General features: G+C 35.9%; 1 long non-coding RNA gene across 21 annotated transcripts in view; it reads right to left on the bottom strand.

Moving 5' to 3' along the window:
* Positions 1 to 12,020, bottom strand: part of LOC146872768 (uncharacterized) — a 248,702-nt gene that overhangs the window by 128,897 nt on the left and 107,785 nt on the right. Inside the window, exons 6-7 of one of the 21 annotated variants that reach the window (XR_014982561.1) lie at positions 2,314 to 2,493; positions 1,244 to 1,790 (exon numbers count right to left, since the gene is read on the bottom strand). The exons of the other annotated variants lie outside the window; for them this stretch is intronic. This is a non-coding gene — a long non-coding RNA (uncharacterized LOC146872768). Of the gene's footprint in view, positions 1 to 1,243; positions 1,791 to 2,313; positions 2,494 to 12,020 lie in introns of those variants that run through there. 21 annotated transcript variants of the gene reach the window in all.

The following is a 12,020-nucleotide window of genomic DNA, read 5'->3' as shown; positions in this document are numbered from 1 at the left end:
CTCTTCTCACCCTTCTCCTTTCCTTCGAGCGAAGTTTAACAAAAGAAAGACTACCGCGCACAACCTTTTGCGGTACCGACATTACGACGGCACGGCGTTATTCGTATTACTCGATATAGGCAAAGTGAAAAAACACATTATCTATACTTTCTTACGGTTCTTTAACTTTTCTTCCTTGTTTAACGTATACTAAATTTGTCGCTTCGAAAAGTATGATTAATTTTTTTTTTTTTATTTTTTTTTTTTCCTTTTCATTTTTCATAGAACGAAACGAAGAAACTATAATAATATTGATCTAATAACAAAACAACGAGCAATCATTATCGTTTATATTTCGATATCCATCAAAAATTAATTTATATTATTATACTTTCATACGAGTCGATCTAATATATAAAATTTATATATACCAAGATATATTTATATACCATAGACAGACGGTTAAATGCATGAAACGTTAAAATGATCTATTTTAACATCTCGAAATATGTATACCTAATCGACTATCGGTAAACTGGAAAAAGAAGATAAAAAGTAGATCAAAAAGTGGAATGATCACAATGAACCCATTGCTAGGTTAAAAAGTATTTGTGTAGTAAAAAGCTTTTGGTGAAGGTGATAGGTAAAAGAAACGATTGAAGCTGAGAACGAGCCTTCGATCGGTCGGATAGAACTATTCTATGAAGTTGAATGGTTTTTCGTCGAAAGAATTTCATCCGAGTCACAAAGACCTTTTACCGTAAGTAATCAGACATGCAAAATCCTCCTTTTGTGCATGCTCTTACCTCCTCGATCATTCTTTCCTTACTCGTTATTCTTTCTCTCTTTTGCTCTCTCTCTCTCTCTCTCTCTCTCTCTCTCTCTCTCTCCCTCTCTCTCTCACACACACTCTTTCTCGTATTCTTTTTTGCTCTACCTTAATCGAACCATATTTGATTTCATCAAAGAACATCAACGAACTTTCAATCATTATACGAATCATTCATAGTCATTATACAGAGTCATTATACGAATCAATGTTAACAATATACACACGAGCCTTCTTTTTCAAGTTTTTTTTCTATTCCTGGAAAATGACAAAAAGTGTATTAATCTATGGACAGCCTCTACTTTAATTCACGTCTTTTTTTCTTCCTCTCTCTCTCTTTCTCTCTCTCTTTCTCTCTTTTTTTCTTTTTCTTTCTTTTTCTTCTTTTCTTTTTTCTTTTAGTCTTTTAGCGTTAGTAGGTCTGAGCTTGTAGCTTACGAACACGGTAAGCCTAGAACGTAAACCACGCGACTAAGGTTGTCATATTGCTCCCGATCTCACATCTGAAATTCAAATGACCACGGCGCCATGACTTTCAAATCTATCGATAAGCAGATAGGACCAGCATGGAAGTACAAATTCGCATTCTCGCTCGGGTTTGTTCCTCCTTCTCCTTCTACCTTTCATCCCACGAACGAACGAACGAACGAACGAACGAACGAACTCATAGTCAACATATATATGTACATTGTACATATATATATATAGTTATGTATATATGTATCCACGTATATTTTCTTTCCTTTTCTTTCCTTCTTTCGGTGAGAAACAGCAGGAGATCTTCACGTACAACATCGACCACTTCGAGCGTAACGATTTTTTTCGAGGGATCTCTTGAGCACTCGCTTTTAATCCCTCAAAAAGTTTTCTTCTCTTTCCCATTCCTCGATCCGTCACGATCGAATACGGGCGATAACAATAAAATGTTTGCACGCGAGTATCTTCAATTCGAAAGGATTCATTTATCGAACGTCTTGCGAGCCTGTAATTAATTACACGTCCCTCTTACTACAAGCCATTCTCTCTTTCTCTCTTTCTCCCTTTTCTTTTTCTCATACTGGTAAGAGTAGAGAGAAAGAGGAAAAGTGAGTGAGTGAGAGAGAGAAAGAGAAAGAGAGAGAGAACAAAATTAATTCAATTTAATCCACGCGCGCTCGCACAACTCGCGGGATCGCGAGAAGATGCACGATCGTTCTTTGGAGGGAGCCCGTCAAAGGGAGAAGAACTATAGACTACTTATGCATAATGCAACTCGTAGCAATTAAAACTAAGTAACAATTAAACTTAAGGGGGACGAACTTTCGACCGAATACGTGACCCTTTAAAATCTTCAACAAAGTTGGAAAGAGAGTGGATAAGAAAGAATCTTTTTCTTTGACTCGTCGACTTAGCTTTTCCTTTCCCTTCTTTTTATTCTTTCCTTCCTTTTCACTCTTTATCTATCTCGTTCTCTCTCTCTCTCTCTCTCTCTCTTTCTCTCTCTCTCTCTCTTTCTTGATATCTACCTGTCTCCTTTTAGCTCTTTCAGTTTCCTCTTCCTTCGCATCTCAGATTCGCTCGTTGAACTAGCGGTTAAGCACTCCTTTCAGTATACTCCAAGAACTTTAAGCACGCTTTTCAACGAGCAACATAACTTCGTGTAACCTGGCAAGTGGCACACCCTCCATCGTAAGTTCGTAAGGGCGCTATAATTAAGGTTATCAATTAACATTCCTTCTTATCCTTTGCCGATTAATTCGAGATTATTGTTACCTCCTGACCCTTTTTTTTATCCCCCCCCGACCTTTATCCGAATATTTATTTTCAAATTTTTCACTTACACTTTAAAATTAATATATAAAATTCTTATATGTTCGTATAATTAAAATTAAATTTTCTTTCAATTTTATTCACGTAAATTGAAAGATCATTTTCGTTAATTTAATTGAAGGAGTCCTCTCAACGACTTATCATTCTCGTCTATTATCGATTAGAGGAACTGTCGGCGCTTAGATTCTTAAGTTCGATCAAAATACCACGAAGGTACGTGCTGGCACGAATTTTATACGCTTCGTACGTAAGGTACGTATCCTTGAAAAAAGGAAAGAAACTTAATGATCCCTTATAGAGAGGCTTGGTCGACCTATGAGATAGGCTAGGAGAAATCGTACGTTGATAATACGCGTCTGGTAGTAACGCACCTCGAGGTACCTTTGCTAATTATAAGTTTCTTACAGATCCTTGGCGCCGTGTCGGGCGCAACTATAGTCCAAGTATTATATTTCAAGGTTCCAAGAGAGCTAAAACCCATGGATAAAATATAATCAAGGACGTAGTAGTGAAATCCTAACGAAATTCTCCTGTCGAGAAGTCAAAAGGAAAAGTTACGCTAGTGTGTGAAAGAGAGCGAGAGAGAGAGAGAGAGAAAGAGAGAGAGAGAGAGAGAAAGAGAGAAAGAAGGAGAGAAAGCACATTATATATTATAAACTCTGTAAATAAAAAATATAATATATGTTGTTTCATTTGTTAACCAGGTCACGTATAGATTAATGAATCATGGAATGCTTTCTTAGTGATAATAAAAAATAAATTAATTATTTATTCTTTTATCGCGAGAGAAATTAAATCTTTCTGATGAATGATTCGTTTTTTCTTATTTCTTTTCCTTTTTTTTTTATTCTTTTTTTTTTTTGTTTTTGAGATAACAAGTTAACTGTAAGGAAAATAAATATTTTTACATAATTCATCTGTTCGTTAGCTTTAAGAAAGGTTCACGTACCACGGAGTACAGGTAATAAAATCATACATACGCATGGGTTGAACATTCCGAAAGAGAAATACAAAAGAAAAAAAAGAAAAGAAAAGAAAAGAAAGAGAAGGGTATCGATAATCGAAGGTACGGAAGGAGAAGACCGTCGTCGTCGTCTTCTTCTTCTTTGTTGATTGGGAAGTCGAAGCGGCACGATCAGGACTTACGGTAACTTTAATTACCAGTTTTCAATTCGTTAGCGTGGCGCAACCGCGGCCGAATACGTGGCTGGAATTCAAGGGCAGCTCACCGTAGGAAAAAAAATTAGCATGCTTTCCCGGGAGCTACCGCAGTCTAGCTAATTTGCAAAAACGTGAAGAATCGATAGCCGGAAAATGTGGCAGATTGCCTTGCCGAGGAGAAGAGAAAGAGAAAGAGGATGTGCGGAAGGAAACTGTTAAAAGGAGAAAGAGAGAGAGAGAGAGGGAGAGGGAGAGGGAGAGAGAGGGAGAGGGAGAGAGAGAAAGGGAAAAACAGAGAGACGGTGAAAGAAATTTAACGTGTCTCTCGAGAAAGTCAGGCCCGTTTCCCCTTTCGATTCTCAGCACGCGCGTCCCTTTCGTAGAAAACGAGAAACGATCAACGATCGTTTCTCGTTTGATATCCAGCACTTGTAAGCTCTTTCAAACGATGAAAACATATTCATACGTTTCTTTCTTCTTTTTCTTTTTCTTTTTCTCTTTTTTCTTTTTCTTTTTCTTGTTTCTTTTTCTAATAAAAAGTACGAATAATCTAACAAGTCGATTAGTTTGTGCATAAATAAGATTGATGAAATCCTTAAATTTAGAATAGAAAAAAAAAAAGTTCTCGTGCTTTCGAACACTAACGAAGTCTTACGGACCTCGTAAAAAAGACAATCTCGAGTATCAAGATAGCCTAGCTTTTCCAAGCCAACAACGAAGCCACCACGAAGAGTTATTTTTGTCGAGCACGCGACACGAAATGCTTCCTAACGCGTTTTCTACCACGATGGAAAATGCAAGATGCATGATACAAGGTACGTTCTATAAACCGGTGAATTAATCAATTATTATATTTTTATCGATCTAAAAAGAAAAAAAAAAAAAAAGAAAAAAAAAGAAAAAACAGAAAATGGACAAAATTTTATTTAACATTATAATGAACGGGAAAATGATTTTCTATCGGTATCGATCTCATAAAATTTCATTTTAACATGCTGTTAAATTATCAGTGACGTTATTCTCAGGTGAAATGAGATTGTGCATAAATGATTGTTTCAATATTATCAGGTAACGGGTTAAGCTCTTCTCAACTTCTACGATCATTATAAAATCCTGATCCTCTGTATGTCTTGTAACTTGTAAAAACAAGACAACACGTTAAGTATTTATTTTTTTTTTTTTTTATCGATTTTCTCGCACGTCAAATACAAATATAAACACTCAAGAAAAAACTTTACAGATGGCCTCGTTGGGGGATACCAAAAAAGCGTGAACTTTTTCGTTAGAGACCACAGGTGGTTAATGCTCACCGACTTGAATTCTGAGAACTTGATTTGGCAAACCACTGAAAAACAAGTGCTTTTTTAATACTTTACACGCATTCTCAGAATTTGATTCATCAAGTGAATAATAAATTAACGTGGTTTTTAACAAATGTAATTTAAGAGAATTAGTATAAAAATTCTTAAAATTATATTTGAAGAATCAATAATAAGCAGATATGTTTTTCCAGATATCCAGATATATATTTTAAAAATATATCTGATCTAAATAAATTAGATTATTCATTTTTAGACAAATAAATGATAGAAATATGTGCTTTTTATATGCGATTATAAACTTTTTGCTCTTCCCCCCTCTCTCTCTCTCTCTTTCTCTCTCTCCTTCTCTTTAACTCTTGTCACTATAATCTTGAATGTTCGTCGTCAAATAAAGCCAAGAACGGAGAGAGAAGCTTGGTTATATTTATGGTCAAAGTATAGGAGACGGTCCGCGAACGATTTACCGAACAAATACTTTCGGTTTATCACCATACGTGCGATAACGATCGGCCGATGTCCGAAGAGTAATAAAGCTAAAAGATGGACGACGGGCAACGCCAGTCCTCCTTCCGCTATCGGCGTCGGACGATCGCCGCACGTAAAATAACAACCGTGCCTCCGCGCTTCGCTTTTCCATCGGCAAAGGAAATCGAGGTCGACGACGATGAAAATACAAGCGAATATTTCGTTCCTCACTCGCTACGACGTCTATGTATATATATATATATATATATATATATATATATATATTTATATACATATATATGTCTGTGTATGCGTGTACACATATATATCTGTAAATATACGAGCGTAAAATAGCTATCGCGGTCGTTTCGGCATTGTTGGGAAATTCAATACGATATTCGAGAAACGCGCGATGTTTGAAGTTCAAAACGTAGTATGGAAATTAAAATAAAATCGATTTCACAAACACGATCGATTATAAGCGATATTTGTTGTATATATTATAATTGTAATTGTTTAGTATTCTTAATTTCAATATGGCCTATGGTAATTATCATATTGTACTTAATGTTAAAGAATTTTCAATTTAATTATTTTTAAAGGATATAGCATTCGATTATCGACATTTCTAATGTATTAACAAAGAAATTTATTTTGTTATAATGATACATATTCTTATCGTATCAATCAATTGTAAATATAAGAAAAAGATAAGCGAAAAAATAATAAAATTATTTTTCAATACGATATAAGGAGGGAATATTTTAAATAACGTAAAGATAAAACTGTGACTATTAGAATCTGAGAGTGAATTATAAATTATTGTTAAGAAAATATTAGGAAAAAAAATGACATTCAAAGAAATATATATATATATCTATATATAATAATATACATAACAGTGAAATTATTTTAACTTGACAATTATTTCTTTTTCCTTTTTTAAAATATAACATTAAATTGTACGAACAAGCGACGAAAGATCAGGCACGGTTAACGTCGAGAAAACATGTTCGATGATAAGAAAGTAAAGGGAGAAAAGGAAAAAAGAAGAGGATGGTAAATGTCGTTCGCTCGGTCGAAAGCAAAATCAATTTTCACGTAGCATTGTGCCACTTGCGGCATTAGTTTGCGCATGCGTGCGAGCAAACGAATCACACGTATACTTCGAGTAGATATGTGAATGAGTATGACCCACGAACGATTAGTTTACGCCGTTGACCACGTCGTTCGTTCTGACGGACAGCGCTTCGGGGATTTCACGATGAGAAATCGAAACGATGGACGCGTCCCTCTCTCTCTCTCTCTCTCTCTCTGTCTATCTCTCTCTCTCTCTCTCTCTCTCTCTCTCTATCTATCTATCTCTTTATCTCTTTATCTCTCATATGTTCTATCGCGTGCATTCGCTGACGCTAGAGCGTTTATCATAATTAATAATTATCGAGAAGATATGGAACAGTGTGTGGTCACATAGCAGCGACAAGTACTAGCTCGGAAAATAACGGGACGACAGACACGTTGTCGATCAAAATAGCGTTTCGAAATATTCGAAAATATTATCAGAGCATAGGTCGCACCTGCGCTACCGACTGAAAATCCACCTTGGTTAGGACCAATCATAAATCACCGACAAATCTTGCGCCGACCATTATTCACAATTAATCTCGTTTCACTGGGTAACAACGTGCGCATGCCGACTACGACTTACTATTATCAGTCACTATACTGTTTCCTTTTCTTTTCCTTTTTTTATTTTTACCTTAATCTCATAAGAAAATCCAATCTAACAAGACATAACTCTTCTATGATTGAAATAATCGAAACTATTATTTACATAATTAACTTTCATTTTTATTTTTTTTTTTTATTTTTCTTTTTTTTTTCATCTCTAACCTGTTTCATCTTCTTAATGCTTTTAACGTTGTCTCAGAATCTCACAGAAAAATTCATTAAATATTATATTTAAATAATTTCAATTAATTGCCCATTTAAAATAAACAAATTGCGAATCGTCGCCGTTATATTCCAAGATACGTGACTACGTACGATAATTGATATTTTCGAGAAAGTTTATACACTTGATGACATTCGTTTAACAATCGATTAAAGGAAGGGATATACTCTTTTCTCCAGTAGAACGAACAATCTTTGTGACGAGTCCTATCGGCAAAGCGTTGTTACTACCGAAAAAGGGACTGCTTCAAATTGCTCGTAACAAAGATTTAATTGAGGCAATTAACGGAGGCGGATGGACGAGAGCGGATGGTAGAGTCAACGAGATGAAAGGCGAAGAAAAAGACTGGCAACGGACATGAACGATGGTGGAGCGACGTTGAGAAGTTAAAAAAGAGAGACGAATGTTGAGGACATAAAAAGAAGAGGAGGGAAGAAGAAGGGTTGTCGCGAACGAGAACGAACGGACACGTGAAAACGCGTGCTCTTACAGGACCAACTACAAAGACAGAGATGAGAACGAAACTAAATCCATATACGGTAAGTCGGCAAAGTGTGAGCTCGTACACGACAGAAAGAGATTCCGGGAGGGTGGAAGTCTCGTTGAAGGGTCCTTCGCTTTGCCCGAAAAGGAAAGGACTTCAAACGGCTCGTACGGAAAAGGGACAAGAGAGAGAGAGAGAGAGAGAGAGAGAGAAAGAAAGAGAAAAAGAAAGTGTGTGTGTGTGTGTGTGTGAGAGAGAGAGAGAGGAGCGGTCGAGAGGTGACCCTCCATGTATTATTCCCTTCGAACGTCATTTCAAAAACGGCTTATCCAGTGGCGAGGCTATTAATGTCAGAACTCATCGTCCCTCTCGCATAAATGTAGGGTGGAATCTGAGCCAAGGACGACCACGAGAAGAAGAAGAAGGAAGACACACATACACACACACACAGACATACACATACAAACATACACACACACACACAGTGAAAGAGGGAGAGAGAGATAGGGAGGAAAGGGGGAAAATAGTGACGACGAGTAAGAACGACGACGATCCGATTTGTCCGAAGGGTTTCTGATTTAAGGCGACCTCGATCTCAAAATCCTCGTTATGACTCCTTCTCCAATGTGAATCACGCTGACGTTGTATTTAGTCTGATATCACTGTCTTTCGACATAATCGTTAGTTAACGTCTCTAACGATAGGATGTCGGAAAGATCGCTATTTTCCTGACACCATATAATTATACTTTCCGAACGTGCTTACTTCTGCTTTGCTTATTCTACTTATGTATTTTTAATTTCGTCGATAATTCTGATTATCAGTCGGATGATTACGAGTAGGATTATTAGATTCTATTCTAAGATAAAAAAAAAAAGAAAATAAAAAAAAAAACATGATATAATATCGTACCTTTTATATATGAGTCATAATTAATTATAAGCAGAATTCGTAAGTCAAATATTTTTTACATGTATCATATGTGATATGAATGTAACTTAGGATATTAAATAAAAAAGAAAAAAAAAGGAAAGAAAAAGAACTGTGAAAGATACAGGGAACCTTTGGTGGAAGATACTAGTAATTTTCTTTTATCTTCCACGGAGACCATTCTTATGGGAATATTCGTGTCGTGGAAAAGGAAAATGAAACCAAATGGAATAGGAAAATGGCAAAATCTATTGCGCGTTCTACGAGACCTCGTCGAATCGAGTTAAGTTTAACACGTATAATTTGATCTATCAATGTTACGAATCGCCGCTTATATTAAATTCGTAGCGTCGTTAATAGCGAGTGAAACTTGGTTGTACATGGAATAATCGCACGAGTCTACAATAGCGAAATTGATTAGCACGCGTTTCGCGAAGAGAAAGAGAAAGAGAAAGAGAAAGAGAGGGAGAGAAAGAGAGGGAGAAAATATTAAACCAGGACGCGCATACCTCCTCCTCGTTCGGAATTATTATTTAATTAATATTCGGTTTTCTGTATGCACGATGCACCGGCTGTCAGGCGAGTGCACGTCCGAACAAAAATCTGCTGATAATTTAAATACGAAACAATTTATTTCACGTCATACTTCGGGATTACGTGTCTGAACGTGTGTGTAAATTTCGTTAGCGGCTTGTTATTAATTGAGAATTAAAGAACGAGGTAGAAGAACAATGGACAATTACGAGATAGATACCTACGAAAGCTCTATGCTTTTTTTTTTTTTCTTTCTTTTTTTACATTAAAAATAACTAGAAAAGATGAGAAAAAATATTCTTTTATGAAACGATCGAAAGATTCGTAATCGGACATAGCATAAGCTCGCGGCGATCGATTGCAAAATCGAGAACTTTCATTTTATAAGCTAATAAACTCTGTGTCGATATCAAAGAAGATTAAACAAAAATTCTTATATATATATATATATCGATCGAATCGTTTGTTAAACGTCCACTTTAAAAAGGATGAAAATGAAAGGAGGAGAGGGAAAAAAAACAAAAAAAAAACAAAAAGAAATTAAATTTACAATTTCGTTACGTCGATACGAAAGCAAAGTATCGGAGTTTGACGTGGTTAAATCTTAAGTCACTTGTAAACGCAAAATTGTATATCGAGACGTAGCGCACTTTGTACGCTATATGTCAAGAGGCCGAATAAAAATCGTCTTACATGACTTATACTTTCTATTTCGTTGAGATACGTTACGCTGCTCATGGCATTACCATGCCTGGCGATCGTAGTCGAACGATCGTTTATTCTCTCAGACAGGATCGTAACCAATGGAATAATGAGCATCGAAGTCTTGCCGCGTACTCGTTTACGCGAGATCCTCTCTCTCGCTCTCTCTCTCTCCCTCTCTCTCTCTCTCCCTCTCTCTTTCTCTTTCTCGGTTCTTTCTCTCTCTTTCCTTGTCTCCGTTTATTTTACGAGATCCGAAGATTATTCGAAATGCCTCTGAAAAGAATTCTGAATAAAAGTCCTTGAAATCGACGAAAACGTAACAATTCGAAAGGAAGGGGACCAATGTTGTTGCTCGATAGAATCGTCTTGTGATAAAAGACGCACTTTACTCTACGATATTAGGTTGCATCGTCTCGATCCTTTGCGGTTCGATAAACGTAATTGAAAGACCTTTGTTCCTCTCAACTTCTCTAGCTACGGAGAGAGATTGAAACTGCCGTATTATCATGAAATTGTACTATAATGGTATAATGTTACTCGCAATAACGTATTCTTCAACGACGTTTACGTATTTACATTTTACTTGTTTAGTGCCACTTCAAATCGTTTCTATTCTCTTCGAAATGTAAATAGAATATGTATAAACTTGTTTATATATTTCTCAAATTAGGATAGAATGATGTGGGTTAATATACATTTAGAATATCAATATACATATAGAATATCAAATGGATAATATACATTTAAAATATCAAATAGTAATTGAATTGCTTGTAAGTTTTATTTAAAAATAATTTTCACTTGTGACAAAGTATTTAGATCGTTATTGTTTTAATTGATTAATACAATTTATATATCATATTCTTTATATTCCTCATGAAAGTTCGTTATATTTTCTATTCCTGTCACGAAATTCGTTTTGTAACAAAATCGAACGGTGCTATCGATCATTTTCAATTCACGAAGCGACGTTCTCAGCTTGAGTACGCTTTTCAAAATTCAAAGTCGTATATCAGTCGGTACGAAAATGCTCGCGACGAAACGCACCAAACGGCTACCGGCGAGTTACGCGCGAAAGGAGGATGTAAACGCGACTCATATATCGTGCTAGAATGATTCTAAGCTCGTAAAAAGCAATACTGCGTATACGCGATCGCGTATCTTCACGACGTTTTACCACCACCGTATTTCGTTACGGAATACCACAAGACGTGCCTCTTTCTCCCTCTCTCTCTTTCCCTTACACACTCGCGTAGACGGTAATAAACATAAAACTCGACGCCTATATTTTTTTTCTTTTCCCTTTACTTTTCTTTCTTTTCTCATCCTTTATTTGCCTATTTTATTTTATTTTCATTCCCTTATTTATTTGTATTATTTTATATACAATATAGGTATATAGTAATTTTATTTCACTATTTTCACCAATTAGTATTCTCTCTCTCTCTCTCTCTCTCTCTTTCTCTCTGATTTACTCTGATAATTTTGTTTCTTCTTTTACATTTTGGAGAAAAAAAGAGAGAAAGAAAGAAAGAAAAAAAAAAAAGGAAAATACAAAAAAAGAAAAAAGAAAGTTCGAATCGTGCGATGCGACGAAATTCTGTATCCTTTAAAATGGCAAGAATAACGGGCATATTTTCGAGGTACGATCTCAAATAAAGTCCTGAAACGTTTTACACGTCGTAAAGGCGCATGATCCTACCGTTACGGAAAAGACGAAGGGTAAAGGATTTTCTTTTTCGCGTCGTAATGCTCCCTTTCGCGTATGCGCACGCGTATTTCCTTTCTTTTATCGTTCTAAGCACCGAACAAATTACATCAACGTGCTACGATTTTTGGCACGCGGCT

This window comes from Vespa mandarinia, chromosome 9, assembly GCF_050613455.1.
Source record: "Vespa mandarinia isolate Hongniang chromosome 9, ASM5061345v1, whole genome shotgun sequence".
In the NCBI taxonomy this organism is placed as follows: domain Eukaryota; kingdom Metazoa; phylum Arthropoda; class Insecta; order Hymenoptera; family Vespidae; genus Vespa; species Vespa mandarinia.
Note: the sequence above shows the minus strand (reverse complement) of the source record. Positions and strands in the feature narration are given on the sequence as shown.